At 36.8% G+C, this 15,840-nt stretch overlaps 3 non-coding genes across 3 annotated transcripts; all 3 read right to left on the reverse strand.

Moving 5' to 3' along the window:
- Positions 1 to 5,866: 5,866 nt before the first annotated feature.
- On the reverse strand, positions 5,867 to 5,944 carry LOC149846162 (small nucleolar RNA R16). The gene has a single exon (XR_016430656.1). It is a non-coding gene; the product is annotated as a small nucleolar RNA R16 (small nucleolar RNA).
- A 980-nt stretch (positions 5,945 to 6,924) lies between these two features.
- LOC149846163 (small nucleolar RNA snoR53Y) lies at positions 6,925 to 6,999 on the reverse strand. Its single transcript, XR_016430678.1, has one exon. It is a non-coding gene; the product is annotated as a small nucleolar RNA snoR53Y (small nucleolar RNA).
- Positions 7,000 to 7,681: 682 nt separating this feature from the next.
- Positions 7,682 to 7,752, reverse strand: LOC149846164 (small nucleolar RNA SNOR75). Its single transcript, XR_016430683.1, has one exon. It is a non-coding gene; the product is annotated as a small nucleolar RNA SNOR75 (small nucleolar RNA).
- Between the last annotated feature and the right edge of the window lie 8,088 nt (positions 7,753 to 15,840).

Below are 15,840 nucleotides of genomic sequence, written 5' to 3' on the forward strand. Positions count from 1 at the left end.
GATTTACGCGAAAAGTAGCGACGGATTGGCGACAGAATTATTTCGTCGCTAAGCCGATGTAAATATATACAACTTCTTAGCGACGGAATATGTCTGTCGCTCACAGCGTCGCTAAGTAGCGACGGAAAAATACCGTCGCCCCATCCGTCGCTAACCGCAGCATGTTGTTGCGACAAAACTTATCCGTCGCTACGTAGCGACGGACCATTTTCCATCGCTACATCTGTGAATATCACGAAACGTAGCGACGGATTAGTGACGGTCGCTAAGCCGTCGCTAATTGGCTACGGAAAATGCCGTCGCTACTATCTGTCGCTAATTAGCATTTTTCTTGTAGTGCAATAACAATAAGCTGAATATCTCGTGGAATGCATTGCCCCTGCACACATCTCGCCATTAAAGGTTTTACTCTATAACAGTAACAATTATGTCGTCATAGAGTGACTACTACAAGGATGAGAGTCAATAACGATGACACTTTTTCAATGAGAAAAAATCTTGTCGCTATTGATAAAGCAATAACAATGAGATTTTTGCTTCAATAACGGTGATATTTTTTATGCCGCTATTAGCTTCATCTATAACAGTGAGATTTTTTATGCCGCTATTAGCTTCATCTATAACGGCGAGATAATTATCGCCGTTATAGAGTGACCACTATAGGGATGAGGGTCAATAGCGACGACTCTTTTTCAGTGAGAAAAAATCATGCCGCTATTGATTAAGCAATAACATCAAGATTTTTGTTCTCTCTATTAGCTTCATCAATAATGGTGAGCCATGAATTTTGCCGATATTACTTTACTACGATCATGAATGTCATCGCGATTAGCTTCATCAATAACGGTGACTTGAATAGATCAATAACAGCAAGAGCTGAGTCATGTCGTTATAGGGTTTTACTCTACAACAATGACAATTATATCATCGTTATAGAATGGTGTCTATAAAAAGGGTATGATAGACCCTTTTTATCTCTATGAGGCTTCTCGCCTCCTCTCCTATTTTGTCGAAGCATTGGACTTCAAACCGGAGGAAGACGACCTCATGGATAAGAACAACGTGATGGATGCGAACCTATCATCAAGAGAAGGGGTTGGGAGAGGAAAAAGGGGGAGTTGCAGAGTCCTTAGCCTAAAAATGGTGTGTCCCTTTCTCTCTCTTTCTTCAACAACACCCTATGTCAAAACCTAGATCAAAGTCCAAAGAAAACCCTAGCTCAAAAACTAATGTTAAAACACGATGGATTTTGGGGCTTTGGTTATCTTGCATTGTGGTGATTTGTTGTTTTTCATGCTTGTTTTGTGGTGCTTACTAAAAATTGAGTAAGTTCACATTTATTACAAATTTAGGGTTTAACGTTAACATTTTTGTTCTCTTTTTCATTTTTGTTCTTCTCATTAAGTTGCCATCCTTAGGTAATCTGACGGTTTCTGATATTGGTTTCATTTCAGAAGTTCAAATATCATGACTTTAAGTTTGGTTTCTTTGTGGGTACTCACAAATCTCTCCCTTTTTTGCACCCGGAACCTATTTCGAGGCTGACAAGATACGCTATAATTATGATTTTGTTGTTATTCAATTGCTTGAGTTGTTAAAGCAACTGATCTCGATTTAAAATCCAGTATTAGATTTATTCACAGCAAACTGCCTTGACACATATATAGAATTGCGGTTGCTTTCTAGATTTAATATTTTTCGTTTGACGCTTGTGGTTGAATATTATGGTGCTAAATATTTTGAACTTTCATTAGGGATACATAACAGGTGAGAAGAGAGGCGCAATGTGGTGCATAATTGATCAAATGGGAAATAGTGTTCTGACATTTTTCAAGAACAAAGATAATCATCATTTCTATTGTTTGTTTGATGGATGCTATTTAAAATCCATTGATTCCTATATTGTTTTTTGTTAGGTATAAATAAATAATGGTTCATTTTTTTAGAGTGTAACTGTTAGGTATAAATAAATAATGGTTAAATAATCGATTAACAAAATTTTGATTTTTTTTTTAGGTTTATGGCGTATAACCATAAGATCCTTATCTCGCATTATAGACGATAACCCTGTCTCGTCCTTATAGCCTATAATGGCGAGTTAATTCTTTCTATTATAGCCTATAATGGTGAGATAAAATCTAGTCATTATACGTTATTTCATCATTAAAACAACTTTACCATTATAGGCTACCTTACCGTTATTAGTGTTCTCAGTTTTATTGAGTTTCTTTGTTAATGTTAAGTCACCTTTAACGATTGACCTATAAATGTCATCATTATTGGTTAACAAAGGTCATTTCTTAACGATGACTTATCAACAAAAAAATATATCACCGTTGTAAGCCAATAGCAGTGAGAAATAAAGTAATAGCGGCAAGAAAAATCCCCGCTATTGGCCTTCAACCTCGTAATGGTGTAGCTTTGCATGTAAACCTTAACCCAACTTTTTGTTGACGCTTGTGAAATTGTGAAGTCACTTTTGTGACACAAGCACGAGTCAAGCTCAAACTTGCTCAGTTATTTATTTATTTATTTTTGGATTTATAACCTGAAGAAACAACACCCGGCACCAAGACTTCATCGCACTGGCTCAGCTTGCCATACCTACGATCATCAGCTCAGAGGTGTAACACTTTGAGGCTCGAACCCTCACTTTGAGGGCCTATGCTGGACGTTGGCTTGCACAAGGAAGTGACGCTCGTCATAATCAATACTCGATGGAGATTAAGCTCCAACATATGTTTGCTTTTATCCGCCAAATGATAGGCAAGGGAAACACTCTAGCACGAACAAGAGGAGATGATGTTCTGAGCAAGCCTTGGCTGCACACCACCAGTCAGGGTTTGAATCCAGTGGGCGCTACTCCCTTCACCCTTGCATAAGCGGAAGTCCAACATAGGCACTGTGGGGTACTAACCAAGTCTCGGTGCCCCGGGCTGCGGTTTTCCGTGCACCTTCCAATTTTTAAGCGAGACTCCTGTCTTCCCAACAAATTGCTCAGACTGTTTGGTCGGCAAAACCTGTCCATCCAGGTAGTTGATAGAGTCGTGCCGAGTGTGGTTTCTTCGGGTTATAAATAAATAAAAAATTTGCATCTCTATTTGCTGCAAGGCCAAACTGGCTGTACTCTTCGGTGGGCAGGGGACACCTAAGGTTTTAGGCCAATGAAGATGGTAAAAAGAGGTAATTTTTTCTTTATTCAGTTATCCAAAAAATAAACCAAGTCAACAAAAAATTGCCTTAACCAAAACCGCAAACAACCTGGCCAACAATCATGTGTTGAAGAAAAAAAAGGACAGTTATCCATTTGCTGTAATCTAGAAGCCTAAAGTGTTCGATCATGGCTCATTCTTGTGGTGAGGCAAGCTAAATGAGCCAAGCCTCAACCACCTTATTTACACAAAAGAAATACATTGTTTCAAAGCTAACTTATTTACTAAAAGAAACAAGTTGTTTCAACTCCCTAGTTTTTATGTTTAATTTTTCAAGATTCATTCCAGATGTGATCTACGTATTTTTTTTAGTAAAAACCAACCTTACCATCCATGAATTTTTTTATCTGCATATCAAAAATTTTAAAGAATAAAAAATCAATGGCTTATAATATTGTATGAATGTACACAATTTTTAATCCTCAAAAAATCATAACATAAAAAAATACTCTTCCTACCATATTGAATACATCCATGAGGTCAGATGTGAGAACCAACTGGGGATTTGAAACCCATCGAGGGTAGCCTATATTTTCCCCTTAATACCATAAAGAAGTAAAAATGAGATGACAATACTCAGACCCAACCCAAATCCAACAAATTTACATCACAATCATTGCTAATAACACACAAACTGACCCCATGGATGGATGTATTCCAGATCAGGAACCGCTGGGGATTCGAAGACATGACTTGGCTATGACATCGGGCAGGCCCAGCACACTAATGGATCGGGCTGACCGGGCTGCTGACTGGGCCAGCTCGGTCAACAGCCCAGCCAGTTTACTAACCAACCCGCTTGTGGCCAAGTTCTTAATGGGCTCAAGTTTGAAGAGAAACCCATAGCCCGGCCCATTGACCCAAAAGGCCAATATGAAGCGGGCCAGCCTGGCCCAATCATAAAATGTATAAAGGATTGACTGAAATTATGAGTTAATCATACAATAGCAAGTTCTCATGCAATTAATTTTTAATTAGTGCCATTAATTAGGTAAACAGTAATAATTAACAAATAGCAAGTTCTCATGCAATTAATTAGGTAAATAATAATAGCTATTCAAGTTTTGTAACAGTTAATTTTTAAAAATGTTTATATTATTAAAAAATTAATAAATCAACCCCAGACCAGCCCAGTACCTAATGGGCCTGGGCCTAAAATCTTGCCCAAACCCAGCCCATGGCAGCCTGCTTGGCCCATTAGGCCGGTTGCCTAAAATCTTACTGATTGATTAATTTTTTTTCCTCGAACTAAAAAAAACCATATTCAGCGCACTTGAAAAATGGATCGCATCTTCCATCACTTTTTGAGAACGTAAAAACACTTTTCAAAGTGCCAGAAGATGAGCTGAAAGTTCAGCCATCTCGTTTCAATACTATATTGTGTTCCTCATGTTTGTAACAATAAATCACAATCATTTGCACTAACACACAAGAACATATTTCCAATAATCAAACCGCAATAGATAAACATATTTCCAACATATTTCTTTTTTTGAAATATGGTAATAGTTTCCAAACGTCACCTTCTAGACTCGGTAATACATTCCCAACGTGATTGGCGTAACAATCACCTTTGGCTTCAAAAGAAAGGGGGCCTGATGTAGCAACCAGAAATCTCTGTTGATAGATGTCCCTAACAGCACCCCCACACAGGCGTGCGAGCAGGAGCACGCAACACACATTATCATATTCATGAGCAGTAAGTGTTAAACGCATATATCTTTTACAAGGCAAAAACAAGAAAGTCAGGTTAAAAAGTTGATAACAGAATACAATGTCATGTTTCATATTAACAGCAGCAGTAACTTCAAGTTTTAAATTTGGAGATTTTCATAATGTCTAAAAGCAAACAGAAAATTCATTCCATTAATTTTGATTTTTAATAAAAAGTAATTTCAGTTTGATATCCATCAGAGATAAATGAAGCTAAAAAGTCAAAATTAAGACCAAACACACTACTGAGGCAGGAGTCAGGACTTCATTTCTTATGCAAGCTCAGAATAATCTTTATATAATCATTCTAGAGTCAGATGTCCAGACATATATAAAAGATCTTCATCACTGCAAGACATTCATAACCAACTGAAAAGGAAAAAGAAGAACTCGAACTTATGATTGTAAAAAAATAAAACCTGCCAAGGGTGTCTTTTTAATCAAGTGGTATTTTCTAAATCTCTCAGTCATCAAGTATGTAATTTGCAGACAATCAACATGGCATCAGATTCTGACCGCCCGTCTGCATTCTTTCATCATAGAGATTTTTGAACAATGCTTGACAAAATAAAGAATTTTGGTTGAACCATTTGACACCAATGCAAAATGACCTGCAATGAGCTGGTAAGCCAACCATAAAATCTCAGCACCAGTTTTAGCCATTCAGCAATTCAGAAACAGCAAAATAATCACTGTCAACTGTGAGCTAAAAAGAAGATAAATGGTGCATAAAGAAATATCCACAAGAACAAGTTGCAAATAGCTAGCATTTCCTTGCAATGCAGTGATAGATCACAACAAGTCCCACCAACAGATCAGCATATACCAACTTAAACATAATGAAAAGCAAGGAACTTATCACTTATCCTGCAAGAAATAGCTTCCAGACATATCCTGACAATTTCATGCATACCAATAAAATATTTATGATAGAAAATCACAAGGGCATCAGATAATAAGCAGAGTTTGAGTCCACATCACAATTCAGTGTGTAGGATAAGATAACATCATATGCCATGTGCCTTTTCTATCACATTCACAATTCAATCCTTTCCAAGAAATAACTAATTCATAATTGTTAGAGAAAATGTTCACAAATGCAATTTCAAAGTAGGCAATCAGACATTAAGCAGAGTTAAGAGTCAACATTGTAATTCAGTTTGTAGGATAATATCACTGGCATCATTAACATTTATTTTATCCTACTCTTACCATGTAAAAAGTAGTTGTGAAAGAGTTAACGCCAAAAAGGAAGAGAGTAGATAGATCATTTCATGCTCGACACTTCCAGTCATCAGTTCCAATATTGACAGCAAGAATTTACACCACTGATTTAGGTGGGACCATTTGACACCAATACCCAAAAAAAGATTGCAGTGGGCTAGTAAGCCAAACATTGAATATACGCATTGATTTTTTCTCATCAGGAATGCAACAATCAACATTTATCATATAACTGAAAATGTGTGCTGATGAGTAGGTAAAAAATATTACTTTCATAAAAAATAGATGAAATCTCTCAGTTTCATAAAAGGAAAGAGACAAACATTGTCATGTAGGATGAACTCAGTAAACAAGCAATATTGTGAGCCACTCATTTGTGGATCCATCCTTACGGTTGTCTGCCGATGCCATTCCATCAGAATCTGATGGAATGGCTTTTAGTTTAGGCATTGTCTAAAGGCCCTATAATAATGAATTATACAAGCCGCACATATTTCAACAATGCCAATTCCTTGAAAGAAGTTTATCCCAAAAGAATTACGAAAGGGTAAACAACCAAAGGGTAAACTGCACATCCCATGACTGCTATAGTAAGAGGAATACAATGATCTGGTAGCTTAACCATCAATATATCACTTTCATGATAGAACCATACAAAACAGGTAAAGAACATGTTCTGTAGTATTTCTAGAATGTTCTCTAGGCCTGAATCAAATTAGTTAAATTTGAAAGAAATGAAGGACACAAAAACATCCTTAGACACGACTGGCATCGAAGTTCCCTCAGAACATGAGAAAACTGTTCATCAACTAATCAGTATTAGCATGGTCAATGAAACATCTTTGGGAACTTGCAACTACAATAGAATAGCTGCCAAACACAACTTGCACATTCACAATGTTCTTCAAGAGGGTAAAAAAGGAAACGCTATTGACAAAGAAAACAAAGTACGCCATGTTCAGGGGAACCCGTGTATACCAAACAGAAAGTAAAACAACCAAATTTCCGGGAAAAAGATATAGAAAAAACATGGGAACCAAAGGCAGCTTAGTTTTCTTCATGTTTTGAGATATAATGGAAAAACCCAACAACGGTGAGCCCGTAATGCACGTCCATTTAGCATAAAAGAAGCCAAAAAAAACATACAAAAAAAATCACTAAAGGCCATCCGGAACGAAAAACGATACTGATATTAAGGAAATAACAAGAACCGGAGAATAATACAGATAATAAGGAAACACCAAGAGTATGAATTGAAATCTACAACTTCCTCACTTGCAGAAAAGAGTTACTCATTGAAAACCAAACAAATCTGTTTTCTTTTGCGGTAACTACTTGTTAAAAACATAGATATCAACTCTGTCGAACAACAGAGCCTGCAAAACAAATGCAACTATTACAAGAAGAAATCAGAAAACATATGAATGCATAGAATCATCAGAAAAGAAAACAAATAACAGAGAAAAGTGAATTAAGGTTACAGAGTGGGAAGGATCGGAATGGGAATAGGAGAGAAAGGGAAGGGAGGTGGTTCCTCTCAGACAAATGCCTCGAATGACATCGCAGTATAATCAGACTCGTCATCTTCTTCTCATCACCGAGAAACCCACCATCACGGAATCATCATAACTTTGAACACCAAAGAGAACCAAGAAACAGAAGACAAAGTAGACGAAAAGAGGGGGAGCCAGATGGACAAGCAACAAACGGAAAACCCTAGGCGAGAGAGAGAGAGAGAGAGAGAGATTATTTATAGAGTCTGTGAAATTCTAGGGTTTGTGAGGAGCCAACGAATCAAATGACCAATCTCACCCTAGATTCAAAAAATTTAGCACGATCAGATGGAAGTTATATTACTGTGTCAAGCCTGTCATCGAGACCGTTGGCTTGGACACCCACGGTGATGGGAAAAAAATTGGCCGACCCCTAATTGTTAGTGACCGGTGCGGAAACGGTCTCCCAAACAAAGTGCTTCGAGTTTATTTTCAGCTCTTCATTTTATTTTATATATCTTAAATGCTTTTAAGGGCGCATTTGGAAGCAATAAATTTTTTCATAGGAAAAGAAATGCATATGAAAAGTTTTGATAACTTTTTAAATGAAAAATTCTCACGTGTTTGTGTAGCATGAAAATGAATATAGAAGCTCTTGTTGCAGCATACCATGAAATGATATGTGGCATAGTGAATGGTTGCTCTAATGCAAAAAAAATGATGGGAAAAATTCCTTAGGGAGCCATGAAATGAGATGTGTCATAGTGAATGGTTGCTCTAATGCAAAAAAAAATGATGGGAAAAATTCCTCCACTCCCTAAGGGCAAGTTTGAAAGTGAGAACAAATAAAGAAAAGTGATGGTGAGAAAAAAAATTACAGTTTTTTTTTGACAATTTCAAACAAGAAAGATTTTTTTTCTTCTAAAAAGTATAATTTTTTATAGGAAAGCTTCCTCTACCTAGAGAGGGTGGAAAAATCTTTTCTATCAAAAGCTCTCTCTCTCTCTCTCTCTCTCTCTCTCTCTCTCTCTCTCTCTCTCTCTCTCTCTCTCTCTCTCTCTCTCTATATATATATATATATATATATATATATATATATATATATTTGGCGATGGTGTGACTCACTGTTGATCGCTTGAATGACTTGCACCTTTCAATGACCTCCAAACCATCCAGCAACCTTCAAATCGTCTTAGAGTGAGCAACAACTCAATGTGTTGAATATCCTCGATGTTGCGCAGATGCAGTGGTACCACTTCACTACCATCGTGATCGCAAGCATAGGTTTTTTCATCGATGCCTCCAAACGTGGGAGCAACTGTCAAGGGGGTCGCCCTTCCAGTTCTAGTTGGGCTTCAGCATCAATGGTGACCACTCTCTCCACTACCATTATGTCCGAGTACGCCAACAAGCGAACTAGGGGGGCCTTTATTGGCGTCATCTTCACCATGCAAGGGTTCAAGATCGCCCTTGTGGTCGGCATCATCTCGTAGTCCAAGTAACTATAAAACCTTCCAGCGACCTTCAAACTTGTTACAAATGGTGATCAGGTAGCAGAGAAAAATTGATTCTCTATATGTTATTACAACAGCAGAATACAAAAAGTATAAAGAGAGTTAGATAACTGTCGACTATGTTGGTCGATTATCTTTCCTAGATTCTAGGTGAGGATGATAACTGTTACAACAAAATAAGGAAGGCGATCACGATTTTTGTGATCGTTCTTGATTACAAGAGTTGAGATAGAGATAGGATAAGGAATAAAAAAATAGAAAGTGAAATGCTTCCTATAAATAACGTGAATTTGTAGATCTTGTTATGTATGAAAATCAAGGTAATCTAATACTGTTACACCCCAATTTTTTGAAATCTAAAATTTTAGGAAAATTTTGTGTTTTTAAAATTCATTTACACGATTTTTAAAAAAATAGCAGAAACTCTTTTTAGATTCGGTTCAAGCCTTGGGCGGGTTACAGTTACCAACACACACTTGTAAGACTAAAATAATTGAATTAAACTATCACTTAAATCGCATTAAATCAAACACTAGTCTTTCAAATATCAGAGTTTACAGGACTAAAAAAAATAACAAAGTAAATAAAATGATTTAGTCCATCCAACAACTTAAAGGAATATGACCCTCTTGATGCAACCCTGAGCCTCCTGTCATCGCCCTCTAGCTTATTTGTTACTTAAAATATTAAAATGTAGAGACATTAGCCACATCCCTAGTAGAAAAATACTCTATACACAATCATGAAAAGAATGCAAATACACATAGCATACATCTTTCCTGAGACAAATAAATCATAGCATATCATAGCTTATAAACTCAACAAAGTTAATGATCACAACAATAATAATTTAATCATGCAAGATTACACAATAATTCATACTTACCATCATGTAACATACTTGCATCATATCATTAGTAATCAAGATAATAATCAAACATATCCATATATGCCAACATATGCATGAACTAGAAATTATACATGACATGCATAGAATTTTATGCTAACATTCAATAAATTATTTAACCATTTATAAACCTAATTTAATGCATTATTTTTCTTTCCTTCCCTGAAGGGTACATAGTCATGACCTAATCCTGACTTAACAATAAGATAGTGGTTTATTATGCTATATATTTTAATTAACCTATCGATTCGAAGATGCAGACCAACATTCACAGAAGCGATCTTTAACAGAGAGAGACTTAACAGTAATCCAGGAAATTGATTCCTACTGTGCAGAGCTTGACTGCCTACTTAGAATAAATTGACAACCACAACCCCCTATACCGATGACTTGGGGCCCAAGAGGTGTCTATGCCCTCAAAACGTGTCAATCGGCATATGTACCTCCTATCCTCTCTAAAGTAAGTCATACAACCAAATGAGTTATTAGTTGTTATTTAAATTAGGTCCAATTACAACACTGGTGCACTCAACACCAGGCTCAACAACCTCAAGCTCTACTATGGGCTGCTCAATCATTTGGCTCACAAGACAAGACCCCACAGCCCCTGAAGTCACTGAGGTGCACCAAAGATAGTGAACTAGAGGGCCTTTATCAGCGTCATCTTCGCCATACAAGGGTTCAGGATCATCCTCATGGTCGACATCATCTGCAGTCCAAGTAACTATAAAACCTTCCAGTGACCTCCAAACCTGCTACAAATGGTGATGAGGCAGCAAAGAAAAAGTGATTCTCTATATGTTATTACAACAACAAAATACAAAAAATATAAAGAGAGTTACATAACTATCGACCATGTTGGTCGATTATCTTTCCTAGATTCTAGGTGAGGATGATAATTGTTACAACAAAATAAGGAAGGAGATCACAATTTTTATGATCATTCTTGATTACAAGAATTGAGATAGAGATAAGATAAGGAATAAAAACAAGAAAGTGAAATGGTTCTTGTAAATAACGTGAATATGTGGATCTTGTTATTTACAAAAATCACGATAATCTAATACACCCCCCAAGTTGGAGCATGTGGGTTGAGCATGCCTAACTTGGTCTTCAACAAGGGAAAATGGTCACTACCCAAGGCCTTGATAAAAATGTCAGCACACTGCAAATATGTGAAAACAAATTGCATGCAAATGAGGTCATTTTGAATCTTCTCACGGATTAGGTGATAATCAAGCTCGATATGCTTTGTGTGTTTGTAATAGACTGGATTAGCAACAATATGAAGGACTGCTTTATTGTCACAAAAGAGAGTCATGGGTTGAGGATGAGATATCTCAAAGTTTGCAAACAAATACTTCACCCAAATGAGCTCACAAGTTGCTAATGTCATGGAGCGATATTCTGCTTCAACTGAAAAGCGGGAGACAATAGATTGTTTCTTTGACTTTTAAGATATCAGATTGATGTCGATCATGATGCAATATCCGGACGTTGATCTACGGGTCATTGGACAAGAGGCCCAATCTAAATTGCAATAACCAACAACATCCAACATACTAAATGAGTTCATGAGAATTTCTTGTCCAGGAAAAGCTTTAAGGTACTGCAGAATCTGAAGGGCTACATTCATATGAGGGGTACGAGGTTGGCTCAAGAATTGACTAAGGATATGAACAAAATACAAAATGTCCAGGCATGTGATGATGAGATAAACCAATCTACCAATCAAACATCGATAGTTGTTGGGATCTTCAAAAATAGATTTGTCTTCATTGTTGAATTTGGAATGTTGCTCCATAGGAAAACTGCAAGGTTTTGCTCCTAGATAACCCATGTCTTCCAAGATGTCTAATGCATACTTTCGCTGGGATAAAAAAAACCCTTGTTTTAATCAGGCCACTTCAATGCCGAGAAAATATTTTAAATGGTCGAGATCTTTAAGGCAGAACTTGTTGAAATGTCGTTTGAGTTCTTCGATCTGAGTAAGGTCATCTTCGACTATGATGATGTCATCTACGTAGACCAGAACAAACATTTGGCTAACTTTCTCAATGCAAGAAAAGAAAGAGTAGTATGCTTTAGATTGAACAAATCCAGTTTGCTTCAAATAAGAGGATAACTTAGCAAACCAATTTTGAGAAGACTGCTTGAGGTCATAGAGAGACTTATCAAGATGACAAACTTGATGCTTCCCTGACTAGAAAATCTTGATGGTAAATACATATATACTTCTTCATCAAGATCACAATGTAGGAACACATTGTTGGCATCAATCTAAAATAGATGCCAATTGTGTATGGCTAAGATTGCAAGAAGTGAATGAATGGTAACCATCTTAGCGACTGGAGCATATGTCTCATTATAATTGAGTCCTTAAATTTGGGTATACCCTTTGACAACCAAACAAGCTTTGTATCGCTTAATAGAGCCATCAAATCTATATTTGATTTTGTAGATCCATTTATAGCCTACGAGATGTTTACCTTCAGGTAAATCGATCATTGACCAAGTGTTGTTCTCCTCAAGTGCTCAGATTTCAATAGCCATGGCATCACAGCATTGTTGCTATTTCATGGCTTGGAGGAATGTTTTTGGTTCCTGATTTTAAGTGATGGTCGCTAAGAAGACTCTATGAGAAGGAGAAAACTTATGATATGCAAAATAATAACTAAGAGGATGGTTGGCATTGGGAACCACATCATACAAATCGTTTGATTGAAGTATGGGGGTTGTAGAGTAACACTTGAAAACCTTGAGATACAATGGTGGTTGATGAAGATGATCTGATTTTCTAATTAGAGGCATTTCTGGGTTAGTGGGATTGGCGGCTATAGTATTGGAATTCACAATGTCTGGGGTAGAAGGTGACGTTGGTGGATTTGGATCATGATTATGGGAACTATTTGGACTTGTGGGTATGTAGTCATGTACCTGGTTTTATGGAGTAAAATCTTGTGGTTCAAATATTGGTATGGGTAAAACACTATCATCGTCATTGTTAGGAGCTTTATGATTAAGAAAAGCAAAATCATTTTCATAAAATTTTACATCTATGCTAACAAAAATTTTGTGCGATTCGAGATCATACACTTTATAGCCAACTTGACCATATGAGTGCCCTATAAGAATGCATTGCTTGACACATTCATCAAATTTGTGACCATGATGGATATTGAATGTGTAACAAAGGCATCCAAATATTCGCAAGTGTTCATATTTGGGTGCTTTGTTGTGTAACATCTCATATGGAGTTTTACCCATCAAAAGTTTTGAGGGGAGACGATTTATGAGATATGTTGTAGTAAGAACGCTTTTTTCCTAAAATTTTATTGGTAAATTTGCTTGAAAATGAAGGTCACGAGCTACATTCAATAGATCTCTATGTTTGCGCTTAACTATCTCATTTTGTTGCGGAGTTGCTACACAACTGTGTTGGTGGTTGATTCATTTTTCTCTAAGATATGCTTGCATTTTATTAGAGAAAAATCCAGTGTCATTATCAGATCTAATATTTGAAACATTAGTTTTAAATTGATTTTCAATCAATGCAACAAAACTTTTGATGATATCAAATGTTTCAGATTTATACTGCATAAGGTATACCCACATGCATCTATTGTAATCATCTACTATGGTCAAGAAGTAATGAGCTCCTCACATAGATAGAGTTTGGTATACACCCCATATATCATAATAGATCAGTTCAAATGGTTTAAAGGATGGTATGGCCCCATGCGCGAAAGGAAATCTAGTTTGTTTGGCTTTATGGCAAATGGAACAATGATCATTAGAAATTTTTAATTGACTTTATTGGAATTAACATGGACTTGTAGTTTAAAATTTGATAAATGTTCTAATTTAAAATGCCAAAGTGAAGACGAAGAAGCATTCAAAGCATGGTTACAATCGATCTCAAGAATATAAAGATTGCCTTGGAGCCTACCCGCTTCAATATTCCTCTTCGAGTGCGGGTCCTAAAATAAACAATGATCCTCTTTAAACACATCACATTTTAATTTACAAATGAGTTTGCTAACTGAAATAAGATTGAACTTGAATTGAGGAACATATAACACATTAGATAAAGTGAGTGTTGGTGATAATGTGACGTTGCCAATGTGAGTGACAAGGGTGTGTGATCCATCTGAGAGACCAACTGGTGGCAAAGAAGCATTCATAAGAGAAGAAATATTGGACAATGAGTTTGTGATATGATTCGTAGCTCCTGAATCTATAATCTAACATTAAGATACATACAAACAAGCATAAGGTTTGGATATGTTACCTGCAAGGTTGGTCATAGGAGAAGGTGTTCTTGTCATATTACTCTTGAATAAGTTAGGAGATGGGTGGATTGATAGGTGGCTTTTCTGGTTCAGTCATGGTATGGCAAGCATTGATATTAGCCTGGCTGATGAAGCGAGTATTGAGAGAACTTTTGGTCGGTTAGGAAAACTGTGAAGGTGATAACACTTCACCTTGATGTGGTCTAATCGACTACAATATTTGCATTTTGGTCTGGTGTGATTCTATGGCATCCTTGGTAAGTCGGTCTTGGTAAACTGACTGCTTCGATCGACTGCGACAAAAACTGATTCATGTGAGGGTGTGATTCGAAGAGCATGTTCTTCTTCTTCTTGAATTATTAAGATGTAAGCCTTAGATATACTCGACAATGGAGTCATAAGCAGCAAGTGACTCCCAATGGCATCGAAACTATCATTTAGGCCCATTAAGAATTGGATAAGCCTTTCTCATTGTTAGAGCTCTTGGATAACTTTCATGGGTCCACACGAGCAAGGTGGAATGCTTACATATATGGACATCTCGTCTCATAATCCTTTCAACTTGGTGAAGTATACCATTATAGAAGATTGACCTTGCTTGAGATTGATTATCTCTTATTGAATCTGATATATTCTGGGAGCGTTTGATTGAAGAAACCTTTCATGAAGTTCTGTTCAAACTTCGGCAACTGTCTTTACGTATATCATGCTTGATGCAAGGTTATTATGCATTGAGTTGAGCAACCAAGACACCACCATATTGTTGCAATGTTCCCACGCGACAACATTGGGTGAAGAGGAATCTGACTGCATGATTGTGTCATCGACAAAGCCTAACTTATTCTTGGCACTTAGTGCCATGATCGTCACCCGACTCCACATTGAGTAGTTATCTTTAATGAGTTGTTGAGATACAAGTGACGTCCCCAGATTATCCGAGTGATGAAGGAAATATGAGTTTGCCATCATCTCTAGATTGGATGTCTATGCATTTGCTAAGGTGTTGAAATCACTATTGGCATTGCGGATGCCACTAAAATCAGTTGTATGCGTTGGACAAGAATGTTGCAGCTTTACTGGATATGAGCTCATAACCGTAACCACCGATGAGCCGGTTGTTGTGCATAATTGAATGAACACCAAGTGAGATCAGCGTCGATATGGTGATGAATCGATCAACTAACTAAACATTGTGCTTTGATACAATGTTACAAATGGTGAGCAGAAAGCAGAGAAAAAAATGATTCTCTATATGTTATTACAATAGCAGAATACATAAAATATAAAGAATTACATAACTTTCGACCATGCTGGTAAAAGTGCCCTAAAGCATCAATACTTTGAGAAATTTTAAGATACAAAGAACCCAATCATAATGTTTGGGAAGCACTCATCTACAAGATGAATGGTATCAAAGCGAGCTCTGACTAAGATTACTGTCAGACTTGCCTGTGACTTGATCCTCTCTCATTAGTGACATATTGA

This window comes from Nuphar pumila, chromosome 2 (assembly GCF_984573655.1).
Source record: "Nuphar pumila chromosome 2, dmNupPumi1.hap1.1, whole genome shotgun sequence".
In the NCBI taxonomy this organism is placed as follows: Eukaryota; Viridiplantae; Streptophyta; class Magnoliopsida; order Nymphaeales; family Nymphaeaceae; genus Nuphar; species Nuphar pumila.